The sequence below is a fragment of the Mirounga leonina genome, unplaced genomic scaffold (assembly GCF_011800145.1).
Source record: "Mirounga leonina isolate KUSES-001 unplaced genomic scaffold, KU_Mleo_1.0 Mir_173, whole genome shotgun sequence".
NCBI lineage: Eukaryota > Metazoa > Chordata > Mammalia > Carnivora > Phocidae > Mirounga > Mirounga leonina.
The window spans coordinates 14,635,457-14,654,968 of NW_023270447.1; positions in this window are offsets into that span (position 1 = coordinate 14,635,457).

Sequence of the window (19,512 nt, forward strand, 5' to 3'; positions counted from 1 at the left end):
TATCTCTAGAGCTCAGTGTCTTAAACACATCGTAAATCTGTGTTGAATAAATGTGAATGATTGATGAAATTTAGAAGGGCACTTTACCCAAGTGAGACACTAGTGAGATAAGGATGTTCCAAGTGGACAAGCAACATCTGCAAAGGTGGGAGATGAGGGGAACACTTTAAGGAGTCACCAGTATTTCAGCTTGGAAGGTACTTAGAGCAAGACATGAGGAAGCCTAGAGATCAGGCTGAACAGGAAATGGCCTGAAATACAAAGAATCTTTATGTTGTCCTAAGGAATTTGGATTTCTTTCTGATTACAACAAGGATCCAAGAAGAGACTGCAAGCAGGAGAGTGACATCATCAGCTCACATTTTGGAGGGATTGGTCTGGCAAGATGGTGGAGCATGGGTAGGGGAGAGTGAAGTAGAAGCTGCTATGGTGCACAGAGGCCATGGATGTGAAGGTAGAGGGAAGAAGGTCTTCCAACAAGTAAAAATGATCCTATGTGGGAGATGTGAGGATTTATCACTGCCTCCCAGAGTTCTGCCTTGGGAGAACTAAAACAGTGATACAAAATACTGTAGTAAGTTTTTCTGTTTCTCAGAGAAGATATTATATTGAAGTTCTCTTTGAACCTACAGATAAATGGTAATTATGTAATTCTGAGTTCAGTAAAGAGATGTAAGCTACAGAAAGTGATTTGGGTGGGCGCCTGGGTGGCTCAGTTGGTTGAGCGACTGCCTTCGGCTCAGGTCATGATCCTGGAGTCCTGGGATCGAGTCCCACATTGGGCTCCCTGCTCAGCAGGGAGTCTGCTTCTCCCTCTGACCCTCCTCCCTCTCATGCTCTCTGTCTCTCATTCTCTCTCACGCGCAAATAAATAAAATCTTAAAAAAAAAAAAAGAAAGTGATTTGGGAGTGATCAATATATAGATAATAATTAAAACCCAAGCAGGAATGATATCCCAGCAAAGCATGTGTAGATGAGATGAGTGCCAAAGAATGAGGACAGTAAGAAGGCAGTTACTAAGAAACTAAGAAGGAGCAGTGAGAGTGTTAGGAAAAAACAAAACGAAACAAAATAAAAAAACCCAGAGCAGAACAACATTAAGGAAATCATGACAGGAAAGAATTTAGAAAGACAGAGAATGCAAGAGAAAGCAGTTAACTGTGTCAATATAGCAGGGTGGGAAGGTAGGACCAGGGCTGGAAAATCTTTATCATTATATTCAAAATTTAAGTCCTAGGTGATTTTGATGATGGTCATTGAGAGAAGTGAAAAAAGTGGAAGCCAGAAAGCTGTCTTTTATTTCAGGGCCAGCTCTACATAGTATAATATTGTCTATTCATTATTCTGAATCAAGTTTTCCCTTCATATAGATAGTTAAGTGTCTGGGGAGGAAGGGAGTGCGAATTTTATGAGTTTCAACGAAGAACTATAGTAAATATTTTATTTTGTTTCAACAAATATTTATCAAGCATCTGCTATGTGTCAAGCTCTCTGCTAGGTGTTAGAGACACAAAGATGAATAAGCCATGATCCCTGCCCCAAAGGGGCTCAAATACATTTAGGGAGACACAAATACACACTTCAATATGGAATATGCTACAGTAAAGGTATATATAGATGGTGTGGTAATAGAAAAGATGCAATCGATGGCTTTGCCTAGGTAGTCAGGAACAGAGGTTGCAGAGAAGAAAGGGCACTCTTAATGGGACCTGGAAGAATTGATAAGATAATATAGACATACCTCTGTTTAGTGCAAGGTATGTGTTTCTGAAAATGAATGAACTAATGAATGATTAAGCAATATGAGCTGTTTTTGTGGCACAGCCCCCATGGTAATGCATCATACACAAACCAGCTATGGAATTCTCCTTAAATGCCCTCAAGCATGACATTTGCAAGCCATAATTTTATTCACATGCCATTCATACAATAGTAGAGCAATCTTCCCAAGCCATAGGGATCTATATGATGTTTTTTTATAAGGTAAAAGTACTTCTCCCAATCGTTAACTTTTTGCTGATCGCTGCATTCTAATTAATTGACTGTTACTTTGAATGTGCCGCAGAACATATAAAACTTCATGGTATAGTTTCTTGGCAATTTTGCAGTACCTCCAGTGGTACCACTTTTATTCATTGTCAGCAATGACTGGTCAGAACTATTTACCAAAAGATAAATAATGGAAGAAAGAGAGACTAAGGAGGAGTAAAGGTGGAATTAAAATAGAACAGTACAGCAGCGCCTGGGTGGCTAAGTTGGTTGAGCATCCAGCTCTTGGTTTTGTCTCAGGTCATGGTCTCAGGGCGTGAGATCAAGCCCCACATCTGGCTCTATGCTCAGTGCAAAATCTGTTCGAGATTCTCTTCTTCACCCTCTCCCTCCCCCTCTGGCCCTCCCCCCACTCACGTGCTCTTTCTTGTTCTCTCTCAAATAAATAAATAAATAAAATCCTTTTAAAAAATAAAATTCAAGTTAAAATAAAACAGTATAGCATCATTAAAGTGAAGCATCTTGTGAAAAGTTCTTTGCTTCTCACTGGCTGAGAGCCTAGACTAACCATTAGTCATATTAATACATTAGATGATAGATAGATGAGAGATGATAGATAGATAGATAGATAGACAGATAAAAAGAATGTAGAAGCATGAATATATAATATATTTCTGAGATAAAGAGCACTCTAATGAATGTGTATTGTATAGGGCAGCAGTAACTGTGAGATGCAGAAAATAGAAGACAACTAAATCCTGGCATGTAAAAGCATATGTATTCATGAAAGTAAAACGAACCATGAGAGACTATGGACTCTGAGAAACAAACCGAGGGTTCTAGAGGGGAGGGAGTGGGGGGATGGGTTAGCCCAGTGATGGGTATTAAGGAGGGCACGTACTGAATGGAGCACTAGGTGTTATACGAAAACAATGGATCGTGGAACACTACATCAAAAACTAATGATGTAATGTATGGTGATTAACATAACATAATAAAAAATAAATAAATAAAACTTAAAAAAAAAAAAAGAAAGTAAATGTGTAAGAAGCCAGTATGGCCAGAGTGGAGTGTGCATGGCACAGAGGGGTAAGAGATAAAATGGGAAAAATATTAAGTTCTTTGTAGATTGTGAATGTTGCTGTATGTTATCCTAAAAAATATAAGCAATATTATACAGCAAGAAGTAGCCTTCAAATTTTAAATAGAAAGATGGCACAATCACTAACGCTGATGGAAATATGGAGAAATTATTGGAGGCTGGACAGGTGAAGGCAGGGAGACCAGCTGGGAAGTTGACAGACCCTGAGAGCCTGACCAAAGCCCAGGACAGCAGGATTGAAAGAGGCTGGGTGTGTACTATTGGATGCCTAGGGGATAAGAGAGTTCCTTCACATAAGGTAATTGAAAGTCAAAGATTCCCAGTAGTGGAACTGAAGAGCAGTCTCTCCAACCAACAGAAACACAAAAGGGCCTCAAGAAAGTCAGCTTCAATCACAGTTCAATCCTGGAGAGTTCCAACACTAGATCACAGCAACTGTCTCAATCCAGTAAGTTATTACTTCTCTCCCTTCCTTCCCACCCAAAAGAACAATTCAACCCTAGAAAATCCAGAAGCAACCTGGTCTCTGGAAGAGGGGAACCTGTACTTACACAAGGCAATGAGAAGTCTAGCTCATCTCACTCACTCCCTGCAGAATGTCAGCCTGAAACAGGCCCCAGCTAGGGAAGGGAAGATACTTTATCTTCACATGAAGTCAGTATTTTATTATTGCACTGAACTAGATATACCATTAATAAAGGGACACATTTTTAGTGACTAAAAGTAACAGGAAAATTTTTTTATCTGTGACCAAAAAAAGTCATGGCACTCACTTTAGATTTTAGCCTAAGATCAGAGAAAAATGAATTCTCCAGTGCAGGTCTGAATGGGCAGTGGCAGAAAGATCAAGTAGTTTTAGGAGTAATCTTCCAGCCCTTTTGTTCATATAAAGCAAGCACCACCAAGTTTAAGAAATAAATTATTACTAAATAGTTCAAGCCTTCTGACTTCTCTTTCTCTTCTCATTTCTCTCTCTCCACCAGATAACTACCCTTCTGAATTTGATGTTTATAATTTACATTATTTTCCTTTGACTACATATATGTTAATTGCTTAAAAATATATACAAAATTTTTTGCAAAGTTTTGTACTTTATATCAGTGGTGTCATACTCTATATATTTTTAAGCAACTAGTTTTTCCAGGAAATCATAATTATGGATTCTATAACTGTAATTGTGTAGAATATTCACTAGGGTTAGCATAGCATGCTGTACCTATTGTTTATGGATATTTAAGTTGTTTCTATTTTCTTGCTTTTATGAATAATGGTGCTCTGAACATTCTTGAACTTACTTTCATTTTTTTATGTTCAAGAATTTCTTTAAAATAGGTAAGTAACAGTGAAATTATTGGCTCTGTCTTTTTCCACCTATATTATATAGAATGTGATTAATCACATCCTTGGTTAATGATACCTCTCATCATTATAATTTGTTCATGCCTACCTGCTTTTATTTGGTTAGCTTAAGCTAGTTCCTTATAAAAAATACATGTAAAGAATATGGTCCCCTTATCTCATGACCTTGCCTCTCCTTACCCCAAAGTAATCATAAATCTGAATCCTATTATTATCATTCCCTTGCTTTCTTTTTACTGTTGTATTTTTAACTGAATAAAATGGAAAAACAGCATATCAAAATTTTCAAGATACAACTAAAGTAATACCAAGAGGGACACTTTTAGCACTATAAGCCTATATTAGCAAAAAAGAAGGTCTAAGACCAATGACCTCAGTTTACTGGGGGGGGGGGGGGGGGGACAAATGAAACCCAAAGTAAGCTGAAGAGATTATAAAGATCACAGCACAAATTAATAAAATAGAAGAAAAAAAAAAACAATAGAGAAAATCAATGAAACCAAAAGTTGGGGTTTTTTTTAATGAAATCAATAAAATTGATACATTTCTGTTCAAGCTAATTAGGAAAAAAAGAGAAAAGACAAAAATTACTGATATCATAAATGAGCAGTGATATCATTACAGATTTTACAAGACTGATGAGACAATATTATGGACAACTTTGTGTCAGTAAATTCAATAACTGAGACAAAGTGGACAAATTCCCTGAATGAGACAAATTACCAAACACACTCAAGAAGGAACAAATAACCTAATAGCCTTATACATATTTTTAAAGTGAATTTCTATTAAAAATTTTTTGACAAAGAGAGCTGAAGATGCCTTTCCTGGTAAATTCTACCAAACATAAAGAGGAATAATACAAATTCTACACAAACTCTGGCAGACAATCAAAGAGGAGGTAGCCTTCTCAACTCATCCTGCAAGGCCAGCATTACTCTCATACCAAAACCAGACAAAGACAACAGAAAGAAACTAGACTAATATCTTTCATGAACAAAGATACAAACAGTCTTACAAAATGCGAGCAAATTAAATCCAACAATACATGAAAAGTATATTACATCGTGACCAAGTTGGATTCTTCCCAGGAATAAAAACATTTGAAACTGATTAACATTTGAAAATCTATCATGTAATTTACCACATCAGCAGACTAAAAGGGAAAAGTGATAGGATTCTCTCAGTGGATGCAAAAAAGGTATTTGACAAAATTTACAACCATTTCTGATTTTTTTAAGTGAAATACTTAGTAATAAATACGAAAATATGAAAGGCATGTTCAACAAGAACTATAAAACATTGCTAAGAGATATTAAAGACCTAGGAAAAAATACTATCTTCATGGATTGAAAGGGTTAATATTGTTAAGATATTAGTTCTCTCCAAATTGATCTATAGATTAAATGCAATCCCAATCGAAAACCTAGCAGCTTTTTGGTAGAAATTGACAAGCTGATTTTAAAAGTTCCATGGAGGGGCGTCTGGGTGGCTCAGTCATTAAGCGTCTGCCTTCAGCTCAGGTCATGATCCCAGGGTCCTGGGATTGAGCCCCACATTGGGCTCCCTGCTCCGCGGGAAGCCTGCTTCTCCCTTTCCCACTCCCCCGCTTGTGTTCCTTCTCTCGCTGTGTCTCTCTCTGTCAAATAAATAAATAAAATCTTTAAAAAAATAAAAAAATAATAAAAAATAATAAAAGTTCCATGGAAAAGCAAAGGCAATAGAAAAGCCAAAAACTACATTGAAAAACAACAGAGTTGGAGGACTTACACTAACTCACTACAAGATTTATCTAAAGTCTTGAAACTTATGTACTTATAAAGCTTGTTTATTATAGTTTATTTACTTATAAAGCTATAAACAGTAGTAAAGAGAGCATGGTGTTGGGGTCAAGATAGACAAATAGATTGATGAAACAAAATAGAATCCACAAATAGAATCACAATCAAGCCAATTGATTTTTGACAACTGTGAAAGGCAATTTGGTTGAAAAAATAATAGTCTTTTCAATAAATGGTCCTGAAAATATTGAGTACATATATATGCAAGAAGCAGCAGCAGCAGAAGTTCAATCTATACCTCACATCATATAAAAAAAAAAAGAACTCAAAATGGATTTTCGACCTAAATGTAAGAACTAAAATTGTAGGGCGCCTGGGTGGCTCAGTTGGTTAAGCGACTGCCTTCAGCTCAGGTCATGATCCTGGAGTCCCTGGATCGAGTCCCGCATCGGGCTCCCTGCTCGGCAGGGAGTCTGCTTCTCCCTCTGACCCTCCCCCCTCTCATGTGCTCTCTCTCATTCTCTCTCTCTCTCAAATAAATAAATAAAATCTTAAAAAAAAAAAAAGAACTAAAATTGTAAGCTTTCTAGAAAAAAATCTAGGCGATCTTCATGATCTTGGATTAGGCAAAGATTTCTTAGATACCCACCCAAAACAAGATCTATTTTTCTAAAGAAAAAATGCTTGCTAAAAGACACTGTTAAAAGAATGAAAAGACAAGGCATAGTCTTGGAGAAAATATTTGCAAATCAGATATCTGATAAAGAACTTGTATGCAGATTATATAAAGAATTCTCAAAACTTAAGAAGAAAAGAAACAACCTAAAAAAGTGGGATAAAAGTGTGGATGGACACGTCAATAAAGAAGATATATGTTAGCTATTAAGCACTTGAAAAAACATTCATCATCATTTGTCATTACATAAATTTAAATTAAAACCACAATGAGATACCACTACACACCCATTAGAATGGCTAAAATTAAAAAGGCTGACCATGCCAAGAGCTGGTGAAGATATGGAAGAGCTGGAATTCTTATACATGACTGTGAGAATGTAAAATGGAAAACAGATTTTTTTTTTAGTTTCTTATAGAGTTAAACATAAATTCTGCCACATATACAGCCATTCTACTTTTAGATATTTACTAAAGAGAAAAAAAAAAAGCATATGTCTTTGTAAAGATGTGTTCACAAATGTTCCTAACAGCTTTACTTGTAATAGCCAAGATCTGGAACAACTCAAAGACCCAGCAACAGGTGAATGGGTAAACAGACCAAGGTAAATACTATTCAGCAATAAAGCGGAATTAACTCATTGATGTAAGCAACAATGTAGATGAAACTCAAAATAATCATGGTGAATGTAAGAAGCCAGACTTTTAAAAAAATGTATATTGTGTGTTTTCATTTATATAAAATTCTAGGAAATACAAGCTAATTTGTAGTGACAGAAAGCAGATCAGTGCCTGCCTGGACAGAGGCAGTTGGGTAATAGATAGGAGGTGTGGAGGTAAGGGGCATTAAGAAAACTTTGGGGGCAATGGATATGTTTTATTATCTTGATAGTGATAATGATTTCATGGAATATATATTATCAAAACTTATCAAATTGTATATTTTAAGCATGTGCAATTTGTTGTAAGTTGAACTACTAAGACAATTCCCATTATGAGAGTGTATTTATTCCCATTATGAGGATGTAATCATTCATCTATTCTTCCAATTCTCTTAAATTTTCTATTATATATTTAGAGGCATGTGATCAGTTGCATAGTTTATAATTATTATATATATTCCTGTTTAATTGAACTATATATCATTATAGTATGGCTATACTATGGCTATAGGGTGGGGACTGATAAGGTCCCCTAAGAACCATATCCCCTTTTGTCCATGGTAATAGAATGTGTAGTTTGATGTGTAGCCCAGAATAAAGACTTTTCCCAGGATCCTTTCCCAGGATCTTTTCAATTTAAGTGTGACCATTTGGTAAAGTTTTGACGAGTGGGTATGAATGAAATGAGCATAACTTCCCCTTTGGTCTTTAAAGAGAAAAGATACTCTCATTTCCTCCTTTCTAACATACTGTTATTTGAGCATAAGGTAGAGTAACAAAAATGGGAAGAACTTGGACCCTCATACATCCTTGTGGAACAAAGCTATCATATTAGCCCTGGGCTTCCTACCTCCAGATTATTATCAGAGAGAAAGAGAGAGAGATACAGAGAAAGAGAAGTACTTCTGTATTGTCCACCCCACAGTGATATGGGATCTCTATTTTCTGCCAAACCTCTATCCTATGATAGAATTTGATACCTGTACTAGAGTAGTTCTCATAATAAACCCTAAAATATAAAGTGATCAGGAGCTCTCAAATGTTAGAACCTGGAAAGATGATGAATCTTTTGCTGTTAAAAAAATTTATTTCAACTTCAGCCAGTGGTATCTTAAAAGGCAGACAGTATCCTTAAGGATGTAGCAAAAAGAAGAAACATAGGGAAAATTCAAAATGGTGGTGGTTACTATCTTTCCTCACTCTCAGCAAAGTTCTTTAGAAAAGATAAATTCAGGATAGAATGATTCAGTTTACAAGTAGAAGAGAACTCTGAAAAAAAAAAAGAAAAAGAAGAAGAGCTTTTTGTCTATGGCCGTCAGTAGAAGCACACTTGGAATTTAGCCATTTGGAGCCTTGTATGGTTGCAAAAGCCAATCACTTTTTGTCCCCCAGATGTATTAAGCTCTTACAAGTGATAGAATCAAAGCTGAAACGTACATGGCCTGTAAGTTAATTTTCAACTTACGTAATATTTGAAGTAAGTATGGTCAGAGCAACAAAAAGATGTTTATAAAAATATAAGAATCAGAAATAATTTAGAAAAAGCATCTAGGATAGCTTCATAATTTCTGTACAATCAAATAAAAGGAAAACTTAAAAATTAAAATTAAAAAATAAATAAGTAACATAGAATAATTCATGTGGTATTAACTTACTTAATATTTTATTTTCAGTGAACAATTTGCTTTATTGATGCATTGTGTTTGAAGCCCAGCAGTATAAATTGTGACATTTCACAATACCTAACTCTGATGAAATTATTAGCGTGTCATAACAAGTCAAGTAGAAAAATCATAGAGAGACTGTTAACAATTTAATAGTTCTAGTTCAGGGGGGAATGCTAATCCCACTGAAGTACAGAAATTATGGTTATTATGATTAAGAACATATAAGAAGAGAAATAGGAAATGTGAAATTCACATTAAAACTATGATATAAAATGCAATTATTATAAAGTGACAGCAAGTCGTGCAGTAAAATTTAAGCTAACTTTTCTCAGAAACTATTACCTTGTGAGTCTAAACATTTATATAGTTATTTGTCCCACAGGGAGAGTATTTGGCACTCCCATGTGGATTGACCGTAGCACCATATGTTGCTTCAGGATGCAGAAAGCACCGTCAATAGTCCTCCCAGATGTCTTCTGCACCTTCTTACAATTTTTAGGAACCTCCCTCCTGCCTTCCCTGCGTGTTCCCTTTCTTGTCTGAGGAGCTTCTCATGCCAGTGGAGTAGCTTTGCTCACAAGCACAAAGAGGGGGAGTGCTGGAAATTTATAACCATGAAGGAGGCTCTGAGCCAATGACCGATCTATGAGGACCAATGAAAGCTCAGCTCCAGGCTGTTGCAGGGGGGGTAACTGATGCAGAGCTTATACTCCGGAGATGCCACTACCAGAAGAGACAGAGGCAACCCTCCACAGTACTTGTCCTGAAATTGCCTCTTTTCTTGGCTGCTTCCCTTTTCTCCTGTTCTTTTCCAACTCCTCCTTTGCTAGTTTCTCCAAGGAGCACTTCCTCAATAAATCATTTGCACAGGAATCTGCCTTTCATGGCTTGCTTCTGGGAAACCTGACTTAGGACTAATCTTGGACAGCAACAAGAAGTAGTAGTTTGGGGGTGGGATTAGAGCAGTTAGGTTATGTTAGTTCTAACAATACAATAATAATGTAAAATTTAAATTAACAATTGAAAAAGAACTAATGGATGGAATAATTCATAGAATTGATACTGAAGCATTTTTAAGAAAAATGATTATAAGACTGAATAAAAAAGACCATAGAAAACTATAGTATAGCCTTTAAGTAAAGAGCCATTTCCATTGGAAAGCAATCAGATGCTCTGGGCTACGGGTTAGTAACTTATTTCTAAGAAAATTTGTGTTATGGTAGCATAGATGTGGTTATTTGTGCTACACCATGCAAAGCAGTACACAATAATCAGGCATCTCTAAAGTGGGGATTCTCAACCTCCACAAGATTGACATTGTAAGCCAGGTAATTCTTTATTGTTGGAAGATGCTGTATGCATCATAGGATGTTAGGAAGCATCCCTAGCCTCTACCCACTAGATCTCAGTGGCACTCCCACTGAGTCATGACAATCAAAAATATCTCCAGACATTACTAGACATCCCATGGAAGCAAAACCACTGTTCTTAAGTGATCTCTTTGCCCAAGAGGACTGATCAAATCATTTGTGATGAAGAATCTAGTAGATACACAAATTTGAAGTAAAAAACATGAAATTAATAGGTTTGTTTTGATTTCTACTACCTTATAAATTTACAGGCCATTTGGTCTATAGAAAAAAATTCTAAATTAAGGCATAATAATTTTTGTACTTTATTGGTTCATAAGATTGTTTTTTAAAGAAATCCTGACTGATTCAATGGCAAAGCTACTTCATACAGAATTGCAGAATTAATCACGTAGAGATAGTTGTGATATTTTTTCAAATGGAACTCTTGCCAATATATATTTAAACTCTGATCATAAAGATTTAAACACTTTTCTATCAGTTTCCAGTTATTGAAATGGACATGATTCCTAACAATCTTTTCAGATATAGGCTAGACATAAATGTTTTTCACAGTTGTCTGTAAGATATAGTATAGTACATGAACTATTTCTTTTGTAAAAAAGTTCATCAGATTACTCAGAATTTTCAGAAGTGGTGGGAGGTGGAGGGGTGAAGAGAGGATTACCAAAGGTACAGTTATCTGGATTTCAGCAAGACATTGATAGGAAAGGAAAATATGGGTTGGAAAATATAGTTAATTGGTTTATATCCAAAAAATGTACACTGTTGAATCAATATCAACTCAAAAGGGTTAAGGCAGTATGAAACAAATCAATGTGTATGCAGCCCTCTGTCATTCAAAGATATATCAATGATTTCAAAGAAGACCTAGAAAGCATGCTTATCAAGTTTGCAGATACAAAGTTTAAAGAAATTTGGATATATTCAATGACAGAATAAAATTTTAAATATCTGAAAAATGTATCTAATTTAGCAAAATGAAAAGAAAGAAAGAAATGGAGAACTCAACATATCAGCTTCTATTAAAATAAGAGGCTCTTTTAACATTTTCCTCTGTCAGTGGCAGGATCCAACCTCACAGCTCCTCTACTACATTCAGGGAATCCGCAGGTTCTCCAGTCTCGTCTGGAAGCCTGGCTGGAATCCGTGACTTCCACTCCACAGGTGGCCTCACTGCCCAACTGAGGCCTCATTAGTGTGTCTGGTTGCCGTAGATGCCTATCTCATCCTCTTCTAACCATGCCCAATCTGAATCCATCCTAACACAGCAGCCAGAGAGCTCTCTCTAAGACACACAGTGGACCACCTATATCTCTGGCTGAAAACCCAGATACAGTCTCCTGGAGCTTAGAAGAAAATCCTATAGCAACTGCCTCTACTTCCTTCTCCAGGCTCTCCTGTCACTCATGTCTCATGCTTTGCTGTCTATTAATATCAAATTACAGATAGTTTTGTCTGTCCAATATGTTATTTCTTGCCTCCATGAGTTCACTCGGGTAGCGCTGTCTATAATGACTTCCCATATTTACTCATGGGGCTAAAGCTTACTCATCCATCGTGACTTAATTCAGGCATGTGTTCCTCCAGAAAACCTCCCCTCACTTCCTAGGTTAGAGAGACAATTTCTTCTTTTCTCCATTCCCTCTCATTACACTCTTCCTCATGCATTTGTCAGAGTCAAGGGTCAAGTTTATTTTATTTTTCAGTATGCTAGTGGGAGAAGTTTCAAGTGTGCTGAGGAGAGGTATCAACACTTGGAATCTTTATTAGTTTGCAAGGCTGCCATAACAATATACTACAGACTAGGTGACTTAAAAAACAAATTGTTTTCTCACAGCTCGGGAAGCTAGAGGTCCAAGATCACAGTGTGGGCAGGTTTGGTTTTGAGGTTCCCAGGCCTCTTTCATTTGGCTTACAGGTGGCTGCCTTCTCCCTGGGTCCTCATATGGCCTCTCCTCTGTGCACGTGTACCCATGGCATCTCTGAGTCTTCCTTTCCTTATCTTAGAAGGACACCAGTCAGATTAGGTTAGGGCCATCCTAATTTTAACTTCAATCACTTATTTAAAGGGTCTATCTTCAAATACAGTTATATTCTAAAATATTAGGGATTCGGGCTTCAACATATGAATTTTGAGGTGACACAATCAGCCCATAACAGAGTCCAAGTGGGATTGGTCAATTTTTGACCTCTCTTCTTCCCAGAAGCAGGGAGAGGGAAGGTTTATCCCAGCGCCTGCTCCCTCACAGCAAAAGTCTGCCATTCCTCCTTCTCCAAACTATCATGGTCAGAGGCTAGAGAGGTGGGGAAGAAATGGTGACCTGAGCCTGCCTAAGAGAGGTTCAAACTCGTTTTTTTTTTTTTTGTTTGTTTGTTTGTTTGTTTGTTTTTGCCAAGACATTCCTTCACTCCTCTGACTCTTCTTCCATATGAATGAAGTAAGGTCTTCACCAATTTATTCTACTCCAGCCTCTGGCACAGTTAAAATGAAGTTTCCATGTAAAATTGATAACACCAGCTAGACAATTCATCCCACATTTATTTCAACAGCTCTGCTATCTTAATACGATTATCCCCATTTTACAGACAAGGAAACTGAGGCTACAGAGGATTGTGGTTTTCCAAGATTGCACACTCATGAGTGGCAGACCTGGGATTTGAACCACAGTCCACGTAATCCCTGCACTCTTTCTGATATGTCATACATCTCCTTGACACCCAGAAAGTCCTTAAACATTTTTACTGAATTGAGAATTACACCAACAACAGTGTAGTTCTTCCTAAATTTATTTGACTGTAAACATAATAACATAATTGTGCTTTAAATAAAATATCTTTGGTCCAAATAAAATAACTAAAAATAACAGATCATAAGATCTTGGTGGATATATATGCTTAGATTTAAAAATGATCACTTGTGCCTGGGTGGTGGTGTTGGTTAAGCTGCCAATGCTTGGTTTCGGCTCAGGTCATGATCTCAGGGTCATGAGATTGAGCCCCTTGGGCCCTGTGCTCAGTGGAGAGTCTGCTTCAGATTCTTTCTCTGTCTCTCTCTGCCTCTCCCGCTCATGTTCTCTCTCTCTCTCTCAAATAAATAATAATAAAAAAATAGGATGACTTGCTATTAGAAATTTAATCTATTTTTTTGAATTTTACATTTTATTTAACTTTAATTCTTTTTTTATTATGTTATGTTAATCACCATACATTACATCATTAGTTTTTGATGTAGTGTTCCATGATTCATTGCTTGTGCATAACCCCAGTGCTCCATGCAGAACGTGCCCTCCCCAATACCCATCACCAGGCTAACCCATCCTCCCACCCCCCTCCCCTCTAGAACCCTCCGTTTGTTTCTCAGAGTCCATAGTTTTTCATGGTTCATCTCCCCCTCCGATTTCCCCCCTTTCATTTTTCTCTTGAAATTTAATCTGTTTTAATTTTTTGTTTTGACACAGCAAATATACCAAATGAAAGAAGTTTAACCAATTTTCTTTCACTTAGGACAAAAATGAACAAAATAAAGCAAAATAAATATAAAGTAAATCATTTTCCATTTCATATTTATTATAAAATTCCAGCATTTAAAAATATAAATATGATCTTGGGGTGAAAATCCATTTTATCTCTGGTTGCACCTCGGGGCCAATTTGCTTTCCATGGGATAGGGAGGGATCCCTTTTGCTTTCAGAGTTGTCCATTCTAACTAGGTTGTATCTATCTGCAAATTAATAGATGCTAATTCAGGCTGTCAACAATCTGTAAACTTTCAGTCTCTCCTTTCTGCTGTCTTTGTGGTTTAACATGGAATGTGGGTTTTGTTTTCAGATCAACTGTTGCTTACTCAGCATGCTAGTGTGCTGTACAGTGATGAACCATCAAGCTTGTTCTTTCCGTTTTCCACAGTATTACAGTGGTTACTACTTTTTTTTTCTTTTAACCAATGGAGATCTTCTTTAGATATAAGAAGATCTTCTCAAGGTTGGGGGCGCCTGGGTGGCTCAGATGGTTAAGTATCTGCCTTCGGCTCGGGTCATAATCCCAGGGTCCTGGGATTGAGCCCCACATCAGGCTCTCTGCTCAGCAGGGAGTCTGCTTCTCCCTCTCCCCCTACCTCTCCCCCTACTCATGCTCTCTCTCTCTCTCTGTATCTCTGTGTCTCAAATGAATAAATAAACTCTTTAAAAAAGTGGCAATCACTTAAAAAAAAAAAAAAGATCTTCTCAAGGTTGAATTTGTCGCCAAGGGGAAGGAGATCTTGAGCTAACTTTATTCCATGGAAAAGAAAGGAGAAAAAAAAAGTAGAGGACTTACCAAAAGTTTTGCTTAAAATTCTAGACTTTTAATTATGCTGCTGAATTTAAGAACGTAGGAAATACATCTTGTTTCTGAATGAATTAAAAGCTGAAGCCATTCCAAATTGTTTTGAGCCATGTTTTCACAATGTTAATTTATTTAAGCTGTTCAGCCCTCATCTCAGATCACATCCATCATAATAATGGTAACACTTTTAGATCTAGGACACAATTTGTCATTTAAAAGAAATGCATGGAATGCTATATTTAAGACACCTTATTTTAAATTTCAACAAATCTCTAAAGCAAATATCCCCTGCCCTCCAGCTCCATTTGTTAATTCTCCATTAAAATGCATCTTTTTCTCACTGTTCTAATGACCATACCCACCCATTTACCATGAAATCATTATTAAATATTGATCAGCACCCTAGCTTCAACCAAAAGTATGGTTATGTAGTTAATCACAGCTTCAAAGAGAAGCTTTTGTATTTTAATCACATTGTGGAACTTTCTAAAGCAAATCATGTAAAGATTAGTCCTTAGATTTTAAACTATGCCTTTAAACTTCAAATTAAGTAGGAAAAAAAAAACCCTCTGATAGTAGCAATAGGATAATGAGGAAATTAAAAATATGCCATAGAAAAATGAGGGAGATTTCTCTTAAAAAATAACTCGGAAGGGAGGGAGGCGGTGTATGCTCTGAAGCCTTCATTCCTGGCTTCAAATCTCTGCCCAGTACTCACCCAAAAGGCAATACTGGGCAATTCTTTTGAGCTCCTTGTGCGTCCATGTCTTCATTGGTAAAATGGTGGTAAAATATACTTTTTATGGGCGCCTGGGTGGCTCAGTTGGTTAAGCGACTGCCTTCAGCTCAGGTCATGATCCTGGAGTCCCGGGATCGAGTCCCACATCGGGCTCCCTGCTCGGCGGGGAGTCTGCTTCTCCCTCTGACCCTCCTCCCTTTCATGCTCTCTGTCTCTCATTCTCTCTCTCTCAAATAAATAAATAAAATCTTTAAAAATATATATATATATACTTTTTATTTCATGAGTTATTGTGAAGGTTAAATGAATTAACACAGATAAAGGCTTTAAACAATGTCTTTGTTTTCTTTGCTCAATTAATGTTAGTCATATTATCATAACTATTGGCAAACACTTTGGGAATTGTCAGAAGAATAAGTTAGATTTAACACTGAATGGATCCTATGAATTAAAGTAGGATCCGTAGTGGAAACCATAGGAAGACAGATTTGAACTCTAAGACGTGAAATTGGAATAGGCTGCCTTGGGGGATGAAGTGTATTTCCTATCTCCTGTGATTTTTAAGTCAAGGCTGGATAGCCACAGGATGGGAAGGTTAGGGGGAGAAGGGATGAACTAAATTTTAAATTCTGTCCAATCCTGAATTTCTATGTTTTACCTCAAGGCAACTGCTATCATCTAGTGGGCTTTACTTCTCACACTGTACACATTTTTATACTAATGAATATACCTCCTTCCTCCTCTAGATTGAGGGTCCTTGATGATGAGATCACTGTCAGATTCATCATTATTTATCTTTTCTCGCCAGCAAATTTACACCTTATTCACAGCAGTGGCTCAATAGTCTGTGTTTAAATAATTAAACATACATTTCTGTATCCATCAGCAGGCTATTCTCCAGAAAATCATCCAGCCTACCTATCCTTGCCAGTAATGCCCTCATGTCAGGGGTCTTTGAGGTAATAATGAGGTTTATGATATCTTATGTGGTTTTGTTTTACATTTATTGGTTGCTACAAGTCGTTAGTAGATGGATTTTATACAGTGATTCTAGAGAAGTTAATTTAGATAGATGCTCAATGCAATCATGGGTGGATCCCAGGCTGTTTAAATTCCAAATGCTCAAGGCCTGATTTTCTCATTTAGAACCATGACCAAAACGGAGAGAAGCAGTTAGTCAACATTATTGAGGGCTAAAAGCTAAAACCAGAAAAGGCACTAGTTGATATATACAATAGTGCAAAAAGGGAGAAATAAGCATTGGTTCTCTTCCCCAGAAAAACAGATCCTCCCTAATTTTATGGACTAAAATTATCAAACCCAAAACGTAGAGAGTCCAGACAAAAATAGGAAGGCAGGACAAGAGGGTTAGATATGAAGAAAGAGATTTTCGGAGAAGCAGGTGGGTCATCTGCACCAAGGCGATGGTGCTAACAAGTCCAAAACCTATGCAATTGGCAGATGGTTTAGCAAGATGGCAGGCTATCTAGTGACTAGAATCTTGGCCACCTCCTACTTAGAATTACTACTAAGAACCAAAGTTCTACTTTATTAATAGCTTCAAGAATGTTAGACACTCCAGTAAAGAGTTCTAATAAAGTAAAATGGATGTGCATCCTTCCCTCAGTATCCAAAATATAAGTCTTGGAGTTTTACCATTTTCACTCTCTGGCTGGAAAGATGTCAAAAAGAAAGAGGTAAATTAAGGTGTCTGAGTCAGCAGAGCAGAAGAGGTAGGAAGCCAGAAAGGGAGTGGAAGACATTGAACATGCAGTGATCATACAAAAGCATAGCCAGACTAATATATGGGATTCTGAGCTTGTATTCATATGACACATGTTTCATGAAGGCCCTTCCATGGATTGCATTCTCCAGGTGAAGAAGACAATGAAAGTATCCTGACCTCCTCAGAGCTTAAAATCTAGTGGGGATAGTGAACAAGGTAGGGTATAGAATTCAGCTCCCACTGATATCCATCTGCCTTGTTTACAGCATCTAGTAGCCATGAGGTGATACATTTGACTGAATAGACCAACGCTAAGTCATTACTCAAGTAGCCTGGCTTCTATTTGTAACATTATTGATGCTTTAAAATTCACTAAATTACAACCAGATCATGGAGGTACACTGAAGCCATGCTCAAAACTTTCTGAACCTTTACTGAAATTGTTTAGGGCCTCTCCAAGAGGCTATAAGAACAGCAGTAAAATTCTAAGTAGTTTTCTTTATAACCTGTAACTAAATACAGACTGTAACAATGATTAATTTTTTTAATATTCTTAGTGTTTCAGGACTATTATATTAATAAGGCCATCATGCATCAGTGCTGTATTCCAACGGAACTATTAGTCTCTGTACCAGGTTAGTGTAATTACAGCCTAATGGTTTACATCATTATAAAAACACTAAATATTTTACTAAACTGAGTACAGTATATAAAAATTAATTTAAATGGCTGCAGGCTTGAAACAATAGAATCAATGATTAAAAAATTGTTTAATTTCAAATAAGAAAACAAAAGTATGAAAGGGGAATATTTATTTCAAATGATCTGAAGAATAATAAAAATATAAAGATTTTTAAAATAAAAATCTATGGCATCTTGTCATATCTTGATCCTGTCTTATAAAGCAGTCTTCTTCATTAACACTGGGAAAGGATAAGGTTTCTAAAACTGTGCCCTTAAGAATCTTTTGCTTTTGTGTGGCCATGATAACTCTTTTGTGAGAGATTAGAGGAAACATGCAGGTACCACTGGTAAGAGGCTCCCCAATATATGCCTCACAAATGCATCATAGTATTGGCGAACTTTAATGGTCTTTTTATTAATTTAAATGTCAAATACTAAAATGAGAAATTTCCCATATGCAGGGATACAAATATTCAGTAAATACAGGTTCATTGATTAGATAGTATATGTGAAGAAAGAAATTAGGGGACGGGAAGGGCTGACAGTAAAATCAAATAAGACTAATAATAAATTATCCTAATAACAAATATTCTAATTTTAAATATAACAACATTTAATATGGCAAAAAATAGAATTAATGCTGATGACACTTAGCAAGTTTGTTCAGTTGCCTTGAAGATTCTACATTTTTATCAAACCCTTGTAAACACTAAGGTAGAAGTCTTCCTTTCTCTTCTGCAGGAAGATTCCATCCTTAACATCAGTGTTCTTACTACATGAGATGACTAATTTTAATGTGTAAACTCGACTGAGCCAAGGGGTGCCCAGAGTAAACATTATTTCTGGGTGTGTCTGTGACAGTGTTTCCAGATGAGATTAACATTTGAATCAGTGGACTCAGGAAAGTAGATTGCGGTCCCCAATGTGGGTGGTCACATTTCAATCTGTCAAGGGCATCAATAGAACAAAAAGGCAGAGAAAGGAAGAATTTGCTCTTTTTGCTTCCTCCCTGCCTGTTGAGCTGGGACATCTGTCTTCTGTCCTTGTACTGGGATTCATATTGCTCCCCCTAGTTCTCAGGCCTCTGAACTTGCACTAAATTACATCACTGGCTTTTCCTGGGTCTCCAGCATGCAGATGGTAGATCGTGGGACTTCTCAACCTCCATAACTATGTGAGCCAATTCCTCATAATTATTCCAATTCCTCATATATATATACCTATATATTTTATTCCAATTCCATACACACACACACACACACACACACATATCCTACTGGTTCTGTTTCTCTGGAGAACTCTAATATACTACACAACCTCACCTCATTGAAAATCTGGTTCTCATTCTGTGGAATTTACCAAAGTCAGCCCAATATATCAATTTGCAAATATGCCACCTGTATGGTTTAGAAGGTTTCAAGTTGTAATCCA